The 25,118-nt window shown below is 40.3% G+C and overlaps 1 pseudogene; it reads right to left on the reverse strand.

The window, feature by feature from the left end:
* Positions 1-1,935: 1,935 nt before the first annotated feature.
* On the reverse strand, positions 1,936-24,766 carry LOC105717386 (large ribosomal subunit protein uL23-like; annotated as a pseudogene).
* Positions 24,767-25,118: the final 352 nt, after the last annotated feature.

Raw genomic sequence — 25,118 nt, forward strand, 5'->3', positions numbered from 1 at the left:
CGAAAAAGAAGAGAAAAGGGGGAGCTGACAATGCAGAAGGTAGAAACTCTCATTTATCGCACAACTATATGTTGGCCATTTTATGATGATAGCTCATTTAATGCTATTAGCAATCCTGTGAGGTAGAAAAATATTGTCATCATTTTACAGAGGAAGAAACTGAGGTTCAGAAAAGTGAATAATTAATATTAGTTAACATTTATTAAGTACTTACTAAGTGCCAGGTACTGTGCTAATCACCTTGGATTACAAGGATTATTTCAAATCATCCCTAAAAGAACCTCTGAGATGGGTACTAGTTCCCATTGGACAGAGGGGAAAATTAGAGCTCAGAAAGCTTGCAGTGGGTCACATAGCTGAGAGTGTCAGATGGTCCTCACCTTTCACTTTTCATATGAGACACAGGACAAGGTCTCTTTCTGCTATGCAAATGAGCCTCCCTTAAGAGTGGGGAAAACAACCTATCTAATCCTACCATATATGCCCTCTCCATTCCATTTCTAGCTACATGTCTTGGCCTCAATGACTACTTGTTAGTTGGTTTTGCAGAATAACCAAGGAGCTGCAAACACTAGGCATAGTCTCTACAGGGGCATTTATTGTTTTCCTCCTCCTGGAATTCCTACCCCTTTCTCCTAGTAATAGCACCCTGATTTCCAGTTAGAGACATATTCTTCTTCCATTAAGGAGGGTGGTGCATAACCTAGGCTTTTCCAGTCAAAACTTTCTAACCTTCTGGCTACAAGAATTGATTCAGAAATGGTCACCATGACCAAGGACTTTACTGGAAACATTGAGAATAAGACACTGTCTTTCTGCTGGTCTTAAAAACATCACTGGATGTGGTCGGAACCAAGCCTGGGAATCTGTGGGCCAGAATATGAAGAAAACTGCCTGAGAATAAAAACCTGTCTTGAGAAAAGCAGAGGCAAGAAGACTAAGTTCTTAAGGTGTAGTTGAAGTATCTGGTTTCAGTTTCGTCTAATGATTCCATTGATAAACTTCCTTCTACCATTTGGGGTGGCTATCTGTTCCCCAGTCATAATCTGGGAAGCTCCTTGAGTTTGGGATTACCAAGGAATATGAGGGAATGGGAGAAGGAAACTAAATAGATCAAACTATGGATTGGTAGGAAGAGAAAGGAAACCCTAAGGTGTGCTTTGTTTTCTACAAAGGTGAAAATTTTAATTTTCTCTCAAATGTTCTCAACTGCCTAGAAGAAGCTGGGAATGTGGTGGCTTTCCAGAGTCATCACTGTATTTTTTCCTTTTTTCAGCCATATTTATTGCATGGAGATTCCTCAACAAACTGAAAATAGGATTACCATGTGATTTAGCAATTCCACTTCTGGATATATATTCAAAGGATTTAAAATCAGTGCATTGAAGAAATGTCTGCATTCCTGTGTACATTTAGGCATTATTCACAATAGCCAAGTTATAGAGTCAACCTAATTGTCTATCAACGAATGGATAAAGAAAATATGGCATATATACACAAAGGAATACTTCTCAGCCTTAAAAAAAAAAGGAAATTCTATCATTTGCAACAACAGGGATGGATCTGAAGAACATTATGCTAAACCAGGCACAGAGAGTCAAATAATGCATGTTCTCACTTATGCAGGAAATCTAAAACAATCACACTCACAGTAGCAGAGTAGAATGGTGGTACCCAGCGTCTGGGCACATGGGGAGAAAGGGGAGATGTTGGTCAAAGGGTTCAAAGTTTCAGTTAGATAGGAGAAACAAAGAATAAGCATTTCAAGTGATGGATATGTTTATTAGCTTAATTCAGTTGTTTCACATTGTATACATATAACATCACTTTGTACTTCACACCTATATACAATTATCATTTGTCAATATATAGTAGAGAAATTTTTTTATGGTGAAAAGATATACATATATTTAGAATTAGCCAGCTGGACTCAGTTTAGATAATCTCAATTTTGTTGGCCACATCTAAAGCATTGTAATCAGGAGTGAGTTGAGCATATGTTTTCTTCTCTCCATCAGGCCGAATCAGGGTGCTGACCTTGGCCACATCAATGTCATAGAGCTTCTTCACAGCTTGTTTGATCTGGTGCTTGTTGGCTTTAACATCCACAATGAACACAAGTGTGTTGTTGTCTTCTATCTTCATGGCAGACTCAGTGGTCAGCGGAAACTTGATGATAGCATAGTGGTCAAGTTTGTTTCTCCTGGGGGCGCTTTTCCGAGGATATTTGGGCTGCCTCCGCAGTTGCAGTGTCTTGGGCTGCCAGAAGGTGGATGACGGGCAGATCTTCTTTTTTTGTGGCTGTGGACACCTTTCAACACTGCCTTCCTGGCCTTTAAAGCCTTCACTTTGGCTTCAGCTTTAGGAGGGGTAGGAGCTTCCTTCTCTGCTTTTGGGCCATCTTGTGAAAAGGGTCCAAGAAATTTTTTTAAATTAAAATTTGCTTTTCTAACAAGTCCTTAAGTAAGACTGCTGCTACTGCTCAAGGAATCATGTTTTGAAATCCACTGTGCTAGAGTAGGAGTAATCAACAGCATAGAGCAATATGGGACTGGTCCCCACCCACCCAGTTCTTTGCTTCCAAACCTAAACAGCCACAGTGATAAACTAGTGTGGTTATTGGCAGATCACCCAGGGATGGAACCACCAAGTGGGAAAGCTGGCTTGGGGAAAATCTCACCATCGCTGATGGGAAGAAATTTAATATCTGTTTGAAATGAAATCAGTCTGAGTCTGCTTCTCTATATATCAAGAGGGAGCAAAAAGCTAGTAACCTGGAAAAACTGTGCATAGAAAGTATACATGAAAAATACTTATCTATACATATATACGTATACATATATGTACATGTGAATTGATTCTTTGGTATCACCAGAAACAAACTCTTAATAACCAAAATTCTTTTTGTTTTTATGGTAGTCTTTCCTGAAGAATTTGAAGGTTACTGACAGAATCCATTAATCTTTCAAAACCTCTAAGGGATTTCTGGGTGTTGCTTGATTTGTCGTTCCAATTTTCTTTTAAACAACATACTATACAGATACTAGGTTTTTCTCCTTAGTTCCATAAGACAGAAAAGTTTTTACCATGTCTCCTACATCGTATGGTTCCTGTTGCTTTCAAATGAATCAGCTTGAAAGCTTACAAACCATATTTTGCAGATCCTAATGTAAATATTTATTTCAGATTTTCTTCCATGAATTCAAATTTGATTTCTTCACATTCCTAATTCTCATTTCCACATAATTCTGCCTACCGAATGCATACTAAAAATGCATTTTGCAAAAGCTTCTTTTTAAGAGTTAAAAAATCTTGATGCCCATTAGACATCTATCTTTGTAGACTAAGAAGAGAGTGACCATTTATCAGAAGCTTCCAACTTCATCGTCTTTGGAAATGTTGGAACTATAATATTTCAAAACTCAAGAGTGTTGAGTGTGGACAGACAATAAAAAGACCCAGGACCCAAGAGTTGGCAAGAGAATAAAATCTATGCAACAGAGCAATTCCTTATGGCCAGTTGTAAAAATAATACAATGGATCAAATGCTTTGTACCACAAGGTTTTTTCACACCCTCCAGAGAAATTGCCAAAATTACTTAAAAACATGGTAAATCGAAGTTGGTTATATCCATCCCCTTCACAAACATTTATCTCACCGCTTCTAATCTCACACAGATGTGGCAAGACTATCAAAGATCGGGTTTGACACATTTGGATCTACTTAAAAAGAAAGCTGAATTTAGAAATTTTTTTGAATTTCTGCCACCTACTGGCAACTGGAAGTGATAGAATTGAGTACCGGGTAATCACACTTCCTGGTGGAGGCTGGTTGTGGTCCTCATCTGGGGGATAGCTAATTAACACATGCTTTAACTGGTCTTTAGCACATGTAGCCGATTTAGTGAGAAAACTGTGGATTGAGTTATTTGGAGGCTAGTTTCCAGGCCCTGGAGCAACTCTAACCATCCCTGCCTGGTAAACCTGATTACAAAGTGAACTTGGCATTTTGGGATTCCCTACCTTGTTGATGTGAATCATATGGCTTCAGTGTTGTTGAGAGCTGGTGCTCAGATGGTCCTGTTGTTTGTATACATGTTGCATAAACTTCTCTGGCAAGATCAGTGTGTTCCTAGGTGTAATTCTAGACGGCAGATAGTGTGTCTTTGTGGACTGTGCAAAATGAATCTGAATATTGGTTTGTGTGGCATCTGGAATACATTCTGGAAAGTTCTTACGGGGACAATGTGTAATGATTTGGAATTGCCACCCTGGTGCACGCAGCCAGGATAGCGGGGAGGATCTTTCAGCTTGCATTATTAACTAGTTTCTGATGCTAATTTTGACAGCCTAAACCTAAGCTCAGTTCTTGGATAATCTCTCCAAATCCATCCTTTAACAAAATAACCTACATGCAGCATCATCTTTGTCTTAACCTTGTAACTCCCCTGGTTCTGTTTTGTCATTTCTTGGTGTGCCGAACTTCACTTCAAAGAGTTCATTTCATTCCAAGGGGCAACCAGAGAGGGATCAAAGACTTTATTTCATTTTGCCAAGGCCAGGCTGGAGAGTTTATTACGCTGGGTCAATCTCTCTTTGAAGATTGCTATCTGTGGGTGTGAAACCTGAGTCCCATGAAAGACAGATGAGAAAAGCTTTGGGGCAGCCACCAGACAAGAAGGTGTCATTTATACCAAGATTGGAAAGCAGCGTCAGAGACGCTGGAGAAGATCAAAAAGTTGAAGGTGCGTTGGACATATGGCAAAGAGTAGCGACCATCTGGAAAAGTGGATATTGTAATGGGGCAGGCAGCAATCAAAGGAGAGCTGAAATTAAAAAAAAAAAGAATGAAATAAAAGAAAAGAGAGAAAATAAAGAATAAAGCTAGACAAGAAGGAAGGAAGGGAGGAAGAGAGAAAGGGAGGGAGGAAGGGAGGGAGAGAATGAATTAAAGGCCAAGAAATACATTGAGTGATAGACCAGTAAGCATGTTGAAAAATAAAGGCTGCTATAGTGACAGACCCAGCTCTAGGGTCCAGTCATACTCAGTTTCTTTTACTTCTGCAAGCGTGGTATGCTCTCTGGTTTCTATGCCTTCATGCATGCCCTTCTCCCAGCTGGAATACTGTTCTGTACCTGACCTCTCTGCATTTTCTTTTCACTGAACCAACTCCTCCAACTTACTGTTGAGATGTCAGCTTAAGTCTTTCTTTCTCTGGACAGTTCAGGAAAGTCCCCTTTAGACCTGAGTTACTCCAGCTCTCATGGTAGAGTGCTTACTTCCTTTGTCATAGGACTTTTCATACTTCCTCTTATTGTTTAACACCTTTCTTTCCTGAGACCCCTATGCTGAATGTCAGTGGGAACTTGTCTGCCTTGTTCTCCTCACCACTACAAGCTCAGCACCCAGCATGATACCTGTAGTGTGGTAGGCTGTTACTTCTCATTTCTGGAATAAATAAATAAATAAAAACAGCTCGAGGGGACCAGCCAAGAAATTCCTGGTAAAAGAGCATTCTGTCAATTTGCCATTTCTGGAACAAGTTCCTTTCCATTGAGTGAGCAGAGATGAAGACTGACACTATCTTGACGCCTCCCATTTTGTAACTGCAGTAGAACACTAGGTCAAAGACACTGGTGATTTTAACAAATCATGACTGCCCTCTCTTCCTTCCAGCTGGAACAGGGCTATTCCTTCAAATAAGTCCAACTTTGCTGTCTTTGAATATGTTTGGAAATGTATGGCGTCAAATCCTATCATGTACTAATCAGATTAGATAACCATGGTTTCAGTCATCTTCTCCAGAAAATATATTCTGTTTTCAAGTGAAATCTCTCCTTAGAGCCCCAACAAAGTGATGAGATATTTTGCTAGGATAGCTTTATATTAAAAACTTAGATCAGATTATTTACCACTTTTAAAGTCAACAAGAGGAAGGCAAGTCGAGGCAGTGGTGTTTTGCTGTGTGTTAATGTTGATATGGGACAGTTTTGAGTGTATCCTTTTGTAAATTGCAGTTTTTGATATAATTTAGAGTGTATTTAAAATTAAATATATATATCAAATTTTGGGGAACCTCTGTAGTACAGATTTGAAAAACACCTCTAAGCCAAACACAATTCTAAATGTTTTGCCTATATCAGTTCTTCTACTCTCCAGAACAACCCCATTAAGCACATACTAGTACCCTGACTTTATAGATAAGGACACTGAGGCACAGAGAGGCTAATTAATTTACTAACTCACAGCTGGCAAGTGGTATAACAAAGATTTGAATGCAAAAGTCTGGCTCCATTTATTCATTCTTTTAACTAATATTTAATGAGTATCTACTATGTGCCATGCACTGTTCTGGGTTATAGGCACACAGCAATGAACAAAACACAAAAATCCCTGCCCATGGAGCTTCCTGTTCTGGTGGAGCTGCATTCCAGCATCCTCATTCTTACTCACTGCTGCACTCCTTCTCTCACTGGTTGCTCTCAGCTCTATGGGAGAAGGACAGGGTGATATGAGGGTGAGTGTCAGGAAGAGACAATTAGGCTGAGCTTAGGAAGGTGAGTAGAAGTTGGCAAAGAAGGCAGGGTGGGGAGGACCTTGCCGGCACAGGAAACAGAGGGGAGATGTGAGCTCAGTGGCATCCTCAGCATCATACTAGACTCCTTCTTGTTGTCCTAGCCCAGAAAATGAGTCAAAACCTTTGGTGGAATGGACTGCTGGGGAGCTTTCCATTTGACAAAGATTAATCCAGCAGGCCCCGATTTCTTTCCTCTTCATTGTCCTTGCTGCTGCCCACCATTGACCCTAGCCTTGCCTCCTACCTCCTGCTTGCTCTACTTTGATGTCCAATTAAATCAATTTCCCCAACTCTTGGTCCTCCTGCTTCCTTCTCCAGCTCCCACCCCAATTCCTATCCCATATACTCTCCACACAAGTAGTGTGCAACTCTCTACACACTCACCCATGTGTTCTCGGATTAGATGTGACTTCACTCGTTCCAGTAACATTTACTGAATGTCAATAGTAATGTGCCAGGCACTGACTCAAGTGCTGGGTACCGTGGGAGGCTGAAAAATGGCTCCCCCAAATATATCCATGTGCTAACCCCTGGAATCTATAAATGTTACCTTACCTGGCAAAAAGAAGACTAGAGATGTAATTAAGTTAAGGATGCTGAGATGGAGAGATTATCTTAGTTTCTCTGGGTGGGCCTTAAATGCAATGATATGTATCCTTATCAGAGAGAGACAGAGGGAGAGATTTGACACACATGGAGGAGAAGGAAAGGAGAAGACAGAGCAGAGAGACAACTGAAGATCCTGGTTCTCCAGCCTTGAAGCCTGGAGAGTGACATACCTACAAGCCAAGGATTTCTGGAAGCCCTCAGAAACCAGAAGAGGCCAGGTATAGATTCTGCCTTAGAGCCTCAGGAGGGAATGTGGCCCTGGCTGTCATCTTGATTTTAAATCCAGTGATATGGATTTGGACTTCTGGCCTCTAGAATGTGAGAGAATAATTTTCTGTTGTTTAAAGCCTCCAGTGTGTGGTCATTTGCTACAGCAGCATTAGGACACTAAACCCTTTCTCTGGGTTTGTCCTGGAATTCCCAAGGTATTCTGATTGGTTCCCACAGCATTCTATATTTTCCCTACTCTACAACTTACCACATTGTATATTAGCTGCATGTTTCTGCATTCTCTGTTGGACCAGGAACTCCTTGAAGGCAGAGACTGCACCTCATTTATCTTTATATATCCCCAGCATTTATTTCACATAGTTCATTGCATATAACAAATGCTCAATACATTTTTGTTACATGAGGCCAGGCACCATGGCTCATATCTGTAATCCCAGCACTTTGGGAGACCAAAAAGGGCAGATCACTTGAGACCAGGAGTTTGAGACCAGCCTCGCCAACATGACAAAACCCTTTCTCTACTAAAAATACAAAAATCAGCCAGGTGTCGTGACACACACCTGTAATCCCAACTACTCAGGAGGCTGAGGCAGAGAATCACTTGAACCTGGGAGGTGGAGGCTAAAGTGAGCCGAGATCACGTCACTACCCTCAGCCTGGGTCACAGAGCAAGACACCATTAAAAAAAATATTGTTACGTGAATAAACTGTGATGAGGGATTTTACTGTTATTTCATTTTTTAAGTGTTAAATCATTTTCTTTTCAAGTAGACTATGAGAAAGCAAGGTGCATTGCTCCTAGGTGAAGGAGGGCACATAGCTTTGGTCTCTCATGGTTAGTAATGGCTGCCTGGATACTCATTGAAATAGAACACCTTGAGCAATTAATGATGTCTGTCATAGATGTGATCATAGGAAGGCGTGATCTATGTACAACTACTTTGCCAACCCTGACAGTTTTTGTCCATAAATAAGGGTTTTTATATCTAGACATGAAACAAATGATGTTGCTGCCCTGCAGAATCTTAGAACTGAAGTTTGGCATTTATAACTCATCCATGGTAACAGTGTCTTCTCATATTCTTGGTTCCTGCCATGAAAACTGACCAGTGTGTATGTCCTTCTTTCATCCAACATTCTCAACATTAGACACTGTTCTGGGTGCTAGAGCTATACAGTCCCTGTCCTCAAAAAGTTTAAAGACTAATAGTGAAAACATGTTTTAGATGAATCCAGGTCAGTAGTGTGAGATGGGCTACAGTGGTGGTCTGTGAATGGTCTAGGGTGGCTGTGGTGGAGTGAGTGTCTTAGGAGGGAGGGAAGAGGAAAACCTTCAGGCTAAGACCTTGGATTAAACTTGGAAACAGACTCTTGAGGCACTGACTAAAGGGAGGGGGAGAATTTGCCCAGTGTAGATCAGGAGGAAGTGTGTGACTCAGTGGCTCTCCACCTTTAGCTCTGGGTCCCAAAGGAGGCCTGGGCTGTCTGGATGATTTTGCAGTGAGCCTGGTAAAAAGTTAGCATTTTGGTCACTCCCTATCCCCTGAGCAGCACTCCGGAAGCAGGATCAATAGGGAAACATCGTCAGCCGCTAAAGGATGCAATAAATCTTTTCAACCCTGAACACAACAGAACAGGACTGGCTGAGGCTCTGGGAGGGGCTAAGGCAAAGTTTGGGGTTCCATTCTAATGAGCACTTTCTGCTACTGAAAACTGTGCTGTTGGAGAAAGACAGTAGGGAGATGGTGTCAGTGATTTTCTATTTTCTATAGACTATGGGGTGGAAACGAATGACTTCACAGCTACAAAAATGCCCACTTTTTCAGCAGGTATTTGCCAAGAACATAACGTGCATATGTCAAGGTGCTGGGTGCCTCCACAAAGGTAAATGCAACCCACCCACTCACCACACAAACACAGTAATGTGGTGAAGTGGACATGGGCTATGGAGCAAAAATGATCTGTGGTGAACTCTAGCCTGCATTTCAAAAGCTGTGTGATCTTAGGCAAGTTCCATCATTGTTCTGACCTTCAGTTTCCTCCATCGGTAAAATAAGCATAATTTTACTACTTATATTACTGAGTGCATGTTAGCATATAGGAACTTAGCCATAGAATATAATTAATGTTAATTACACCTAACTTTTACAGGAGAGCTAAGGCTTGCCCTGGAGGCTAAGATCCAAAGTCCTAGCTTTGTCTGAGGGACTCTCTTAAAGACTGAGCGTTGATCCACTTATGGTAAGAGTGGAAAGCAATAGTGTGATTAGTATCTGCTACACCTCATTCATTTATTCAGCAGACATTTACTGAACTCCTAAAGGGAGCCAGGCATACTGCTAGGTCCTGGAGGTACAGAGATGATCAAGTATTTCCAGCTGTATCTTAAATTCTGTGACAGCAAGGATCATTTCTATACGGTTCATTGTTGTAACTCTAACACCCTGTATAGCTAAGCAGAAGCAGGTTAGTAGGTGTTATTTCTCTTTTATTTGTTGATATATAATATTGTACATATTTATGGGATATTTTGTTATATCTATAGAATATTTAATGATCCAGTCAGGATATCTGGGGTGTTCATCACCCTGAATATTTATCAATTCTGTGTATTGAGAACATTTCAACTTCTATCTTCTAGCTACTTTGAAATGTACAATACATTGTTTGATTTTTTTTTTTTTTTTTTTTTTTTGAGATGGAGTCTTGCTCTGTTGCCCAGGCTGGAGTGTAGTAGCACTATCTTGGTTCACTGCAACCTCCCAGGTTCAAGCAATTCTCCTGCCTTAGCCTCCCAAGTAACTAGGATTACAGGTGCATGCCACCATGCCTGGCTAAATTTTGTATTTTTAGCAGAGACAGGGTTTTACCATCTTGGCCAGGTTAGTCTTCAACTCCTAACCTCATGATCCACCCACCTTGGCCTCCCAAAGTGCTGTGATTACAGGCATGAGCCACCGCACCTGGTCGAAAAATTATTTCTTAATGAGAAAAGATATTTAAGAATTATTTTTAATTCAAAAAAGCATTAATAAAAATAACATCAAAAACTATGCATGTCCAAATTTGACTGAATACTGTCAGATAGCTCTCCTGAACCACTGTGCTACCAGCACTCCCCACCAGCAGTGGATCGCCGTACATCCCTCATCTTCACCTGTACTTGGCACTATCCAGCTTTCTAATCACCACCAGTAAAATATGGATGAAGTGACAACTCATTTGTTTCAATTCACTTTTTATAATTATTAATATATGTAAGCAAAACTTCAAATACTGATATTTTGGGTTTTCTCTCCCAGAAATTACCTGTTTATGTCCTTTGCCCAATCTGCTCCTGGGTGTACATTCCAAATAGATTCTCAAACATGAACATAAAGAGTAGTGCCCAAGAGTAGTCATTGCTGTCGTTTGTAGTGGCAGGGAGCTGGAGACAGCATAAAAATCCTTCCCTCAGAGAGTTAAGTGGTAAAGGTGGCGATTCACATCCTGAGGTACTGTGCAGCAATTCTAAGAAATGAACTAGATGTATGGGTAGTGCATAGATGATTCTTAAAAACATAGAGACGTATGCCAAAAGACACAATACCATTCATATGTAAGTTAGACTTCCGTGCATATAAAACACTTGTGTGTGTTGAGTACGTGTATATTTTTTAAAGACTATGTTAAACACATTAGAGTAATTAATGGAAGCAGGGAGTGTTGGCAGGGGATAGGAGTAAAGAAAGGGAACCAAAAATAATAAAGAAGTAAATTAAATAAGAGAAAGGACCTTGCATAATACAGTGATGATAACATGTCAAGAATTGAGAAGTAAAAGAAATTCGATTCTGTGTACCTGAGGTCTGAAAATAATAAAAGAGTTGTTAATCATAAAATGACAATTTATTGCTTTATATTTATATGGTTCTTTTTTAATCTTTCAAAGCATTTTATAACTATTTTATTTGCTGGTGAAAGTAAAGAAGACATCCTTCTCCCCAGTGTAGATAGAGAGAAGGAAAAGTAGGGAAGACATCCTTCTCCGTAGTGTACAATAGAGAGAAGAAAATCAGACTTTGATATTTCCAGGGAAGACGCTAGGACCCAGGAACTTCCTCTGAGAACCTGTCTTCTTTCTGCTACAGTGGATTGGTCAGCTGCTGTCACCAGGTTCCCTGAAGGCTAGTGAAATTTGAATAAGGCCCTTCATTTATCTTTCTTCATGTTCCTTCCTGCCGGATAAAAATGCATGTGCTTTAGTGGGCTTCCCACTTTCCTACTACATCTCAGCTATTAACGCTGTTCACACATAGGGCTCCCATTGACCCTGGCTCTCTCCCTAATTGAACCTGAGGACTAAAACATCCTTTACAATAAGCACTTCTTTGCAATAGACAGATTTCCTGGACCCATAAAACAGCTTTTAGAAAAGGCGAGCCGTATTTAAGGAAGACATTAATATAGTGCCACAAAATGAAGTTTGCTGACATATGACTCTCTGAATAATTTACTTTAAATAAATTAACACTAGAATTTACATTTACCTTTGAAAGTCCAATTTACTGGAGACACTGAGGATGTGTTCCCTGGAGAATGGAAATAATGAAAAACACCAGCTTTTGTTTGACTGCTTTGCTAAGAACCATAATGATAAAGTGACTTATTTTTCTGGAGAAATTGCCCTCTCATCAACACTTAGACCCATCTATTAAAGGGGAACCCCATTTCCCCACCAAACCTTTTATTGCCAACAAGGTGAATTTTAGCACCCAGATGGTATGGAGTAAAAAAAACTGGGGACAGTATGGAGTAAAAAAATCCAGTATACTTGTAAAGTTAAGAATCATCACCATAATAAAATAGCCAGAAATTACTGCTGAATTATTTGTATGTAATATCTCATTTAATTCTTGTAAAAACTTGACGAAGTTGGATCTCATATTAACTACTTTTGACAGATGAGGAAATTATGATTTAAATAGTTTGCTCACGATCACATAGCTAGTAACTTAGTAACTTGTGGACATAGTATTCAAATGTAAGGAGTCTTAATTCAGAGTCTACACTTAGACTTTTAAATGATTGTCCAATTATCAATAATTATTAACAGTAATGTAAGTAGTCATCAAATTTACATGATCATTATGAAAATTGGAAAAGACAGAAAAAGAATAAACAGAAAGAAAGACATCCATCCTCTTAAAATCTAGGGTTAATTATTACCCAGGACCCTCAGGGTTAATTATTTTGGCATACTCTCTTATAAGAAGACTTGTTTTCTGGTTTTCAGAGACTGAGAACATTTCTCTGTGCTTTGGGGTCAAGGGTGAGTAAGGAGTATCTTTTATAGAGCAGAAAGGTAAAGCAGCAACCTTTTGGCTTGTGAACATGAGGACATGAATTTATCTGTCCTTTCCAACTGGCTTTCAATCAGCAAGGCTGATGAGCATAGCAGGATGCCTGGGCACATGTGGCTCCAGCATATGGAGATGCAGTGCTGCCCTGAGCCTGGGAGTGACGTCTCCTCCTCATTACTCAGGGGCATGGAACAGACCTGGACAGCATGAGAACAGGGACAAGGAAGCTGCCCAAATTCCTGGCCTAGAAGTGGTGCCTGTGGTCAGCAGATTTGCCCTTAGTGGCTTCTGTCCCCCAGTCAGTCCTTTGCAGGCCATGTCAAGGGAGTACGTATCTGACACCACTGATATTCACACATATATGATCCAACAGCACAACATTAGGATGAGGAGCTTGGGCTTTGGAATCAGAGTTGGGGTCCAATTCTGGCTTTGCCAAATTAGAGCTATGTGAATCATGGCAGGGTATTCAACCTCCTAAATTTCAATATTGTCAACTATAAAATTAGACAGTAGAGTGCAACAGTTAAGCATCTGGGCGCCAGAATCAGACTGTATTTCCCAGTCCTAGCTCCATTACTTACCAGCTGGGTGACCGCGGGAAAACAATTTAACTTGTGTCTCCATTTATTTCATGTATGAAAATTAAACAGAAATAATGACAATACCTACTACACAGGTGAAGATGAAATGAGATAGTACATGTAAAGTGCCTGGTATAAATACTCAGAAAATATTAGTTGTTTTTATTATTATTGAAATGAGGTGATTATAGTACATGCCTTATAATATTGTTGTGAGAATTCTTCAAGTAATATAAATGAAGCACTTTAGAAAATGTATTCTGTTGGAATTATAGTTGCTTAGGTCAAGCACCTTGAAGTCACTCTTTTTTTTTTTTTTTTTTTTTTTTTTTATACACACAATGAAAGTTCCATTCCTTCTTTTTTTTTTTTTTAGAGAAAGAGAGAGAGAATAGGAAGGAGAAAAAAGGAAGAGAAAGAGAGAGAGAGAATGGGGAGGAGGGAGAAGGAAAAGAAAGAGGGAGAGAGAATGGGAGTATTGCTTTCTTGCCCAGGCTAGAATGCAATTTAGTAATGGGTATTGAAAACCTCTTTTATACTGATAATTATACTTAATGATGTAATCAGGAAGGAGTAAGGGAAGAAGATAACAAACAAACAGCCAACCAATATTTAATTTAAACCTATGAAATGCTATGCGATTACTGAGGAGTGATTTACTTCCAATTATATAGTCACCTTTGGAATAGGTGTGAGGTGGTAATGTATGTTTTGTGTATTTGAAGTGGAGAGTACTATAAATATTTATTAAGTTTACTTGTTCCGGGTCTGAGTTCAAGTTCTGAATATCCTTGTTAATTTTCTATCTCGTTGATCTATAGAATCGTTAGCTCTTCTTGTTGCATTGATCCTTTTGCCATTATGTAATGTCATTCCTCGCCTCTTTTGATCTTTGTTGCTTTAAAGTCTACTTTATCAGAGGTGAGAATTGCATCTGCTGCTTTTTGTTTATTAGTTTATTTTTACTCTCTGTTCAATTGGTAAATCTTCCTCCTTCTCTCTGAGTCTTTGTGTATTGTTTCATGTAAGATGGGCCCGGATGCAGCATACCGATAGGTTTTGGCTTTTTATCCAATTAAAATATATGTAAGTTTAATACCAGCATTTGATGCTAGCTGGCTGTTTTGCCCATTAGTTGATGTGAATTTTTTATTGTGTTGAAGTTCTTTGCTTTTTGATATATTTTTGGAAAGGCTGATATTGGTTGTTCCTTTATATGTATAGTGCTTCTTTCAGAAGCTCTTGTAAAGCAGGCCTGGTGGTGGTGAACTCTCTAAGTACTTGTTTGTTCGCAAAAGATTTAATTTTTCCTTCGCACATAAAGCTTAGTTTGGCTGGATAGGAAATTCTGGGTTGAAAGTTCTTTTCTTTAAGGATGTTAAATATTGGTCCCCACTCTTTTCTGGCTTGTAGGGTTTCTGCTGAGAGATCTGCTGTAAGTCTGATAGGTTTCCCTTTATGGGTAACCTGACCTTTCTCTCTGGCTGCCCTTAGTATTTTCTCCTTCATTTCAACCCTAATAAATCTGGCGATTATGTGCCTTGGGGTTGGTCTTCTTGAAGAATATCTTTGTGGTGTTCTCTGTATTACCTGGAGTTGAATATTACCCTGCCTTGCCAGGTTGGGAAAATTTTCCTGAATGATATCCTGAAGAGTATTTTCCAACTTGGATTCATTCTCTTCATCACATTCAGGTACACCTATCAAACGTAAATTAGGTCTTTTCACATAGTCCCATATTTCCTGGAGACTTTGCTCATTCCTTTTCATCCTTTTTTCTGCATTCTTGTCTTCTCGTTTCATTTCACTGAGCTGGTCCTCGACTTCTGATATCCTTCCTTCCGCTTGATCAATTCGACTGTTTAAACTTGTGCATGCTTCGCGAAGTTCTCGTGTTGTGTTTTTCAGCTCCATCAATTCACTTATATTCTTCTCTAAATTGTCCATTCTCATTAACATTTCGTTAAACCTTTTTTCAAGGTTCTTAGTTTCTTTGCATTGGGTTAGAATAAGTTCTTTTAATTCACAGAAGTTTCTTATCACCCACGTTTGGAAACCTGCTTCTGTTATTGGAATACCGGTGTAATCTATTAAGCCTTGTTCCGTTACTGATGAGGAATTGCAATCCCCTGTAGAGGGAGAGGCATTCTGATTTTGAGTATTCTCTACCTTTTTACGCTGGTTTCTTCCCTTCATTATATATTTGTCTGTCTGTCGTCTTTATAATTACCGACTTTCTAACTGGGTCTCTGACGTCCAACTTGTTGATTCCCTGCGCCGAAATCTGAGCAATCCACTGAGCCGGCCAAAACAGCGGTGTTAAGATTGATGGTGCTTTTCTGCCCCGGAATCTCCGGACTCTGCACCAAGAACTGGCGTGCTAAGGCACCAGCAAAACCGCCACGCCGGCCACAAGAGTCGCCCTGGCGACCCGTGGAGCTCCTCCACTGGGAATCTCGTGGTCCGTGAGCAACTAATATTCGTCTGAAAGTGTGGCGTCCTCTCGTTCTTTGCGCTTTCACTGGGAGGTACGTGCCTGAGCTGCTAATCATCAGCCATCTTGGATCTCTCTCTGAAGTCACTCTTAATTCCATTTTTTCCCTCCAAAAATTATTCTGTCAGCAAATATTGCCAGCTGTACCATAAACAAATTTCTAGAATCCAACCATTTCACGTCTCCTCCCCTGCTATGCCCTAGTCCAAACCACCATCGTTCTTACCTGGATTATTTCCATTATAGCCTCCTAACTGGTTTTCTGGCTTCTGTCCTTGCCCCTATACAGTGTATTTCCAGTAGAGCAACCTTTAATTGAAGTTGTTTTTAGTTTTTTTAGCATTTAAATTTTTAACTTTTTATTTTGGAATACTGACTTTCAGAAAAATTCCAAAAATACTACAGAGAGCTCACATATACCCTTCACCCAGCTTTCCTACAAATTACATACTACACTGCAACGATCAAAACCAGCACACTAACAAACATAGATACAATACTATTAACTGGAGTTCTTATTCAAAGTTCACTATTTCCCCCATGTTTTGTGTGTTTGTTTCTGGTCCTAGATGCAATCAGGAATACTATGTTACATTAAATTGTCACTCTTTAGTCCACCAGTCTGTGAAAATTTCTCAGTTTTTTCTTGCCTTGAATGCTCTTTTGATGATTACTGGTTGGTTATTTTGTAGAACACCCATCAATTTGGGTTTGTCTGTTCCCCCATGATGAAATTGAGGTTATGCATTTTTACCAAGCACAGAGATAGTGCTTATTTTGCTGCCTTATCCGCAGGATATGTGATGTTGTCTTATTGGTGATGTTGGCCTTGATCACTTGATTTAAAGTGGCACTTACCAGGTTTCCTCACTATAGCATTACAGTTTTTTTCCTTTGTAACTGGTTCACATTTTGGAAGGACTTCTTTGAAACTGAGGTAATATTCTATTCTGTTCAAGTTTTTACCTTCCAATTTTAGTATTCATTGGTGGATCTTACCTGCAGCAATTATTACTGTGCTGTTCCAACTGTAATTTTGTATTTTTTCTTCATTCTACATTACTAATTTGGATTCTTCTGTAAGGAAGAACTATCCTTTCTCGCCTATTTATTTATTCAATTGTGTATTTGTATCACTATGCTTATTTTATTCTATGGATTTAATCAGATTTATTTATTTTGTACCTTAGTTGACTTTTATCTTTTTGCAACATGTCCCATCTTTTTAGGGGACATTTGGGGCACACTTTCCTTATTTCTGGCACGACAAGATATTATATGATAGTCTTATATTTTTCCTGCTCCAGTCCTGGAAACAACTTCTCTAAAAAGCCCTTGTTTCTTCCATTGAAATATGGTCCCACAGTCCAAATCATCTAAGCCAAGATGGTGCTAGATATGCTTGTTAGTAAGAGGGTGTGATTGTATCTAAGCCCTATCAGTGGAGAGAACTAGGAATCGGATGTATGTACACTAACCCATACACAGCAGCTTTTAGAATGTAAGTCAGCTCAAGTCATTCCTCTGATCAGAATCCACCTTTGACTTCTCACTCATCCTGTACAATGGCTTACAAGACCATCCCTACCTGATCTTGGCCCCTCTTCTTCTCTGACCCTGTTTCCTTCTATTTTCACCTCACTCTAGCCACATTGTTTTCTTTGCTCTACCTCCAGTGCCAAGCATGTTCCCATCTCAGGGACTTTCCTCTAATTCTCCCTCACAATAACTCTCCTCACCTAAATGGCTTACTCTCTTAATTTAGGGCTCTCCTTAGATCTGCTATGAGAGATAACCTTCCTTACAACCCAATATAAAATGACAACTTACCCTCTCTCCATCCCAATAGTTCCTATACTACTACGTTGCTTAAATTTTTATCCTGTATTTACCAACATCCAGCATATTATAGTTTCACAATTTCACGGGGTTTTGTCTGTCTCTCTGTTAGAACATAAGTTCTGTCCTGTTCAATCCTACATTCCTCGTACCTAGAAGAGTGCCTGTCACACAGCAATAAATATTTGTTGAATGAATGAATGATTAAATGGTCAAGAGTATGAGCTTTAGAATTAGAAAAAAATCTGTGTACCAAGTCCTAACTACACTACAAAAACCAGCTATGGGAAACTGGGTGAGTTTTGTAAGTGCTCTCCTGTCAGTTTTATCATCTGGACAAAATAATATTTAAATCATAAAGGCTTGTTGTGAGAGTTAAATAAGATAATGTGAAGTGATCTTTATTGAATGAATGACTAAGTGCTTGTCAAATAATATACTCAATAAATGGTAGCTATTAACATGATCACCATGATGATCAGCTTTTAATGAATCCAGAACTGGGTTCACTGTGGACTCTCCCCCACCCCTTCTGGGGAGCCATATTAGCAAGGTGTCCTCTTCCAATCGAGGGGCTTCAGAGGCAAGTCCTTGGTCTCACCTCCTGCAGCTGTCCCAGAGAGCGTTTTTCCAGAGGGCCTGGGACCACTGGGACATTCTCCAGAGCCCTCAGGCATGTTTTAATGTGCTGGCCTGTATGAGGAAACTCAAAAGGTGTAATTAATTTGTTCAGCAGAAATATAAAACAGGCCCCTTCTAGTTACATCTGGAGGGAACAAGCAGGGAACAAAGAGGAGGCCCAAGGTTTGCCAGGATAACACTAGGTTCCCACAAAGAACAGCTCCATGTGACCCTCCCCCAGAGGGATTAGGTTGGGTTGGGGGACCCTAACCTCACCCCCAGTGCCACTCCATGCACTAAATCCCAGCCAGTCCTTCAGGGTCTCTGAGGGCAGCTGAGAACTAGGAGAGGTTTGGAGTTTCCTCATATTACCTGGGTTAGGGGCTCTCCAGGACACCCTCCAGACAGGTTTTCATCCAGGCTTCCCTGTGGGCTTCGGTTTGCTTCGCTCTCTCCTGATGCTGACACAAGGAGAGTGTTTCCATTCACCAAATTCTCCCTCACACAGTTTCCCAGTCTAATACTGAAACGTGCGTGTAGACTCTGTCACAGCAGCTGTGTGCCGGGAGATGGGCCGAGACACCTGGAGGAGGCCTCCCAGCCATCCAGCCTCAGGAAGTAAGAACACTGGCTCCTTGCCATGCAGTGTTGATCCTTCTCATTGCAGCCTTAGAAATGTGTGGCATGAACCCTGGGTGGTATCTGGTCCCTGAGCTTGAATGAGGGGCCATACAATACAGGTACACAGGACCCAAAGTAGTAATTTTTATTAAAGAGTTTCTAGAAGATTTAAGGCAGGAGAGGATACTGGAGGGAGTGTGTGGCTGATTTCCTAAAGCAACAATCCGGTGGTAGAAAGGGTTGTAAGATGACATGAGATGCCCAGCGTTCCCCTCCCACTAGGCCACTTGGTTAGCAGTAATAGTAGCTAACTTGAATAAATTATTATGAGGATCAAATGAGATTAATGTATAGGAAATCTCTTTATAAAGTACTATATGAATGCAAAATACCATCACTACCACCTCCCCATCTCTAATATATTCTAAACTGTCTGTTCTCTATTACATCTCTTTCTCTGCCTCTCTGCACATACACACACTCACTCATCCCATTTTTCCAGTTAGGTTGTAAAACGGGCTGTTCTGAGAATTGAGAACCCAGAAATAAAGCCAACTACATAGAGCCAACTGATCTTTGACAAAGCATACAGAAACATAAATTGGGGAATGGACACCCTATTTAATAAATGGTGCTGAGAAAACTCTCAAACCACTTGTAGAAGAATGAAACTGGAATCCTGTCTCTCACTTTATATAAAAATCAACTCAAGATGGATCAAAGACTTAAATATAAGACCTGAAACTATAAAAATTCTAGAAGGCAATGTTGAAAAAACTCTTCTAGACATCAGCCTAGGCAAAGAATTCATTACTAAGACCCCAAAAGCAAATACAACAAAAACAAAAATAAATAAATGAGGCCTAATTAAACTAAAAGCTTCTGCATAAAGAAATAATCGACAGAGTAAACAGACAACCCATAGAATGGAAGAAATTATCGGCAAGCTATGCATCTGACAAAGGACTAGTATCCAGAATCTATAAGGAACTCAAAAAAATCAGTAAGAAAAAAACAAATAATCCTATTAAAAAGTAGGCAGAGGACATGAATAGACAATTCTCAAAAGAAGATATACAAAAGGCAAAAAAAAAAAAAAAAATGTGATAAATACTCAACATCACTAATCATCAGGGAAATGTAAATTAAAACCATAAAGAGATACCCCCTTACTCCTGTAAGAATGACCATCATTAAAAAGTCAAAAACCAGTAGATGCTGGCATGGATTATGGGGAAAAGTGAACACTTATACACTGCTGGTGGAAATGTAAATTAGTACAACCTCTATGAAAAACAGTATGGATGTTTTTTAAAGAGCTAAAAGTAGATCTACCATTTGATCCAGCAATTCTACTACTGGGCATCTACCCAAAGGAAAAGAAGTCATTATATGAAAAAGATACTTGCACACATAGATTTATAGTGGCACAATTGATAGTTGCAAAGATGTGGAAGCAACCTAAGTGCCCATTGACTAACAAGTGGATAAAGAAAATGTGATGTATGTACAGGATGGAGTATTACCCAGCCATTAAAAGTAACAAAATAATGTCTTTTACAGCCTCCTTGGCTGGAGCTGGAGGCCATTATTCTATGTGAAGTAACACAGAAGTGGAAAACCAAAACAGTATGTTCTTACTTATAAGTGGGAGCTAAGCTATGAGTATGCAAATGCATACAGAGTGATATAATGGACTTTAGAGACTCAGAAGGGGCAGGGCTAGAGATAAACCCCACACACACACACACACACACACACACACACACACACACAAAGTACAATGTAGACTACTCAGGTGACAGATTCACTAAAATCTCAGAATTTACCACTATATAATTCATCCATGTAACAAGAAACTGCTTGTAGCCCAAAAGCTATTGAAATTTTTAAAATATTTAAATGGACTGTTCTAGAGGATTCATCCATTCAGGATTAGTGGTGATGGTTAAACATGTGGGCTTGGTGCTGGACTCTCTGGTTCAAAGCACAGTTTTGCTGCATTCCAGCTGAGGGACTCCTGATACATTGTGCCTCAGTTTCCTCATCTTAAAATGCTGATGGCAATGATAATAGCCCCTGGCTTCACTAAGAAGTTGCGGTTTTTGAACCATGTTTGTACCTATATATACTCAATGAATATGAGCATCAATTTTCTCATATACAAATGAGTGATTTTCAAAAAACAGAAATGTAATCACATTTACTTTAGGCTAAAACTACACTGTATGAATCTGAATCTTTCTGTTTTGGTTCCTAAACTATCCATAATCCGTAAATCATCATTGTGTGAGATGGAGAAAGAGCTGGTTATTTGAGCTCTTATACTGTATGGATTCTGGCTGCCTGAGATGAACCTTTTGGGTCACACTCGGTGATTTTAATCTGAAGCTGAAAGGGCCAAATAAGAACAATATTATTGCTAAACTGAAGTCACCAGACAGTCCCTCCTTTGAATACCTGAGGCTGACATTCAAAAATCTTCTCATTACTTGTGATGTGACCTCTTATGTGGCTGGAAGCCTTTTTTCGAAAAACAGAATTCCATTGGTACACAGCATTTCCCAATGCCAATTACATTAGACACTTGTTTCTTGAGATGTTAACAGATGTTGCATGAAAAACAGGCCCATGTTGCAGGTTTAACTACAGGACTTCTCGGGCCTTTAACATGCCAATTCATGCTATGAATCTTCAAGATTGGACTCCATCCGAGTTGCCTCAAAACATGCCTCAAACATCCTTGACCCCAAACATTTCTATTGTGAGTTTATAGGGCCTTGAGAAATAGTAGGGAAGAATATGGATTTGGAGCCAAACACAACTGGAAAAGTAGTCTCAGCTCCATGACTTACTACCTGCTATAGTAATTTGTGAGTAAAAATATTTCATTTCGGCCGGGCGCGGTGGCTCACGCCTGTAATCCCAGCACTTTGGGAGGCCGAGGCGGGTGGATCACGAGGTCAAGAGATCGAGACCATCCTGGTCAACATGGTGAAACCCCGTCTCTACTAAAAATACAAAAAATTAGCTGGGCATGGTGGCACGTGCCTGTAATCCCAGCTACTCAGGAGGCTGAGGCAGGAGAATTGCCTGAACCCAGGAGGCGGAGGTTGCAGTGAGCCGAGATCGCGCCATTGCACTCTAGCCTGGGTAACAAGAATGAAACTCTGTCTCAAAAAAAAAAAAAAAAAAAAAATTTCATTTCTCCTAGCCTCAGTTCTCTCACCTATAAAACTGGGATAAAGTACATACTTCCTGATTTGTTACATAGATAAACCATATTTTATAAAGCAAAATGATGTGTATATGTATGAGCTGAAGATAAAAATTAATGCTGATATTTCTTGCCAATAGGCTCTGCAGGTAACAAGTTTCTTCCAACTCTCCAAATCTGTTCTGTCTTATGTGGTGACCGCCAACCATGTGTGCATGTGTGGCTATTAAGTGCTTGAAATGTGGCTAGTTTGTAAACCTAAAATACATGCCAAATTTTGAAGACCTAGTTTAAAGTACACACACACACACACACACACACACACACACCCCAATTCTTTTACACTCATTACATGTTCAAATGATAATATTTGGTTACAGTGAATTAAATAAAATATCAAAATTAGTTTTACCTGTTTCCTTTTACTTTTAAAAATAAGTACACTTCTAAATAATTTTAAATCATATAGTGGCTTGCGTTTGTGGGTCACATTACATTTTTATATTGGAGAGCATGATCCAAATGGTTGAATGGGGCTTAGAATTGTTCCACTTTCTAGCCTTGTTACCACCTCTTAACTCATTGTCCAACAGCTGCATAGAGCCACTGACTGCTTTCTAGGCTGCTCAAGTAGTTCTTTGAGGATCAAGCGGGCCTGAGTGAATTTCCAGGATGTGACCAGCATGATCTTTCCTGCCACTTAAATGCTCAGTTGGGTTTAGAAAGAGTTAATGAATTTTCCTAAGAAGATGAACAAGCTATTAGTGATAGAGATAGATTTTAAAGTAAAGTTGGGAGAAAGCATGATTTGGTCTAGAGTCCACTGTTTTGGTCTGGACTTGATATCAGAACAGCTCCACACTTTATCAGCACCTCACAGACAGGCCAACACTGCCAATTTAATCACCGATTAAGAGTACCTGTGTCAACTGGATCTTTTCAAAGGGCTGTTGCAGAGGTGAGTTAAGCAGATCCTTGGCCTCAGGGGCTTCAAATAGGTATTTGCTTTAAAACAAAGAGTTTCTGGGTCCACTAATGTTAACCCATCTAAGAGGATCAGGCTTCAAGGTGTACTAAGTACCTGAATATAGTCCAGGTCATTGGACAGAGTGGGTGATGTGGGAATAGCCAAGATGAGGGCAGAGGAAGGAAGAAAGAATTCCTCTAGGACTTTGACTGTGTCTGCTTAAAGACACGTATCACTGTCTGCCCTCTATATTTGTCTGTGTGAGTACAAGTGATATGTAGAACATAGCACTGAGAAAGTTTCCACTGAAGACTCATACTTGTTTCTGATTCATCTTTGTGTTATCATCTAATAATATGGAACCTTAAACTTGAATTTTCCATAAATATATAAGGAAGTAAGTGAGAAAAAGAGGAAGGTAGGAATGGAAGGAAAGAAGAAAGAAAAGAAAGGAGGGAGGGAAGGAGGGAGAGGGGGAAATAAAAAGAGTAAGGAAAGAAGAACCAAGAAACACATTATGTTAGAAAATATTAGTCTGAGAGCTCCAGATAGTCCCCCAGGCTACTTCAGGCTCCCTGAGCTTCTCAATTAAAATTAACCATTAAACTTCTGGAGTTGCTTTTACACCAAGCAATCTCCTTAGTATTTCCTCAAAGGAGGTCATCCATGTTGGATTTGTAAACATCAAATAAATCTTCTTTTAAATCGTACTACACACACGCGCACGCGTGCACACACACACACACACACACCAGCTTCTCACCATCATAGCATTAAGCTTTGGTTTTTATTTCAACTCAAAGAATTACAATTTTGTTTTTTCATATTTGTAGCTAATCTCATTCCACAAAGACCTGAGAAGATTTACCACAATAATACCTATAATAAAATAACATACCTATCAAATAAGAATCAGACTTTGGGAAACTAGAAATAGAAAAGGTATGCCAGGTAGACATCAACATGTGAGCTAGACAGTGTGTCACCTGGGGACTGGAGGGGAGCCTTAGATTTGGGTCTTAGGTAGTGTTCTGGCTATAGAACTATTTCTGGAAGCCTTTTCTTTACCAGGCATGGAGGCCTTTAAGCTTCCTTAAGACAATTCCCTTTTCTTCCCCGTACAGCCCCAAAGGACACACTGGTCTCCCGGTACTACTGGTACTACACTGCAGTGGACAAAGACAGGAGGAGGGGCAGGAGACAGCAGGAGCAGCAATTAAGAAATACCGATTACTGCCTTAATTGAGCTGAGGGGAAGCGTGGGACAGCCAGCAGTGTGGTTTGCGCCAGCATCCTTCCAATAAGCAGTGTCTGTGTGGGGAGGAAGTCTGGGCCTTCCCCTCATCCATTCTCAGCATTCCCATCAGAAGTCCCGGAAGCACAAGCCCAGAGCTGTTGGCAGGGCCAGGCTTGTGTGGGTAGATGGTGTTCTCTGCTACTTACTCCCTGCCTGTCTCGCCTTTTCCTACCAAAGCCCAGGCCTGAGCACGTCTCCTCTTTCCTGTAAGGCCAGTGGCATTCTGGTTGGCAGTGTTTCCTAAGGAACCCATGGCACTTTTGGGGGCCTAATTAGGGCCTTCAAGCACAGTGGCCATGGAGGTGGGTGAGGGTGACCAGAACTGCTCACGGCAGCTGGCTGCAGCTGCCCCCGGGATCCCACCATAACGGCCCCAGCTCTGCCCTCCCAGCCTACATTCCTGTTAAGAGGGGTCTAAGCCCTAGCCCACTGCCTGATTAGAGATGATGATGCTATTTTTAACAACTATTCCTCCCTAATGAGCTTATATGTCCCTGTTTCCAGTCAGAGCCCACGCCATGTAGGCGCTGGGCAGGGCGTGTGTCCGTAGCAGCTGGCTCAGCCCAGAGGCCCTCAGCAGCCTCATTATCACAATTCCCAGAACCCATGCAGCTCTTTGTCTAGGAGCTTGTAACTTCTTAGTGGCTTGAGGCTGATTCATATCTTCCTTGCCTAGATGGGAATGGCGCAGGCCCCAGAAAAGCATTTATCTGGCTCC

This window comes from Aotus nancymaae, unplaced genomic scaffold (assembly GCF_030222135.1).
Source record: "Aotus nancymaae isolate 86718 unplaced genomic scaffold, 86718_ANA_hifiasm-v0.15.2.pri h1tg000059l, whole genome shotgun sequence".
Classification (NCBI taxonomy): domain Eukaryota; kingdom Metazoa; phylum Chordata; class Mammalia; order Primates; family Aotidae; genus Aotus; species Aotus nancymaae.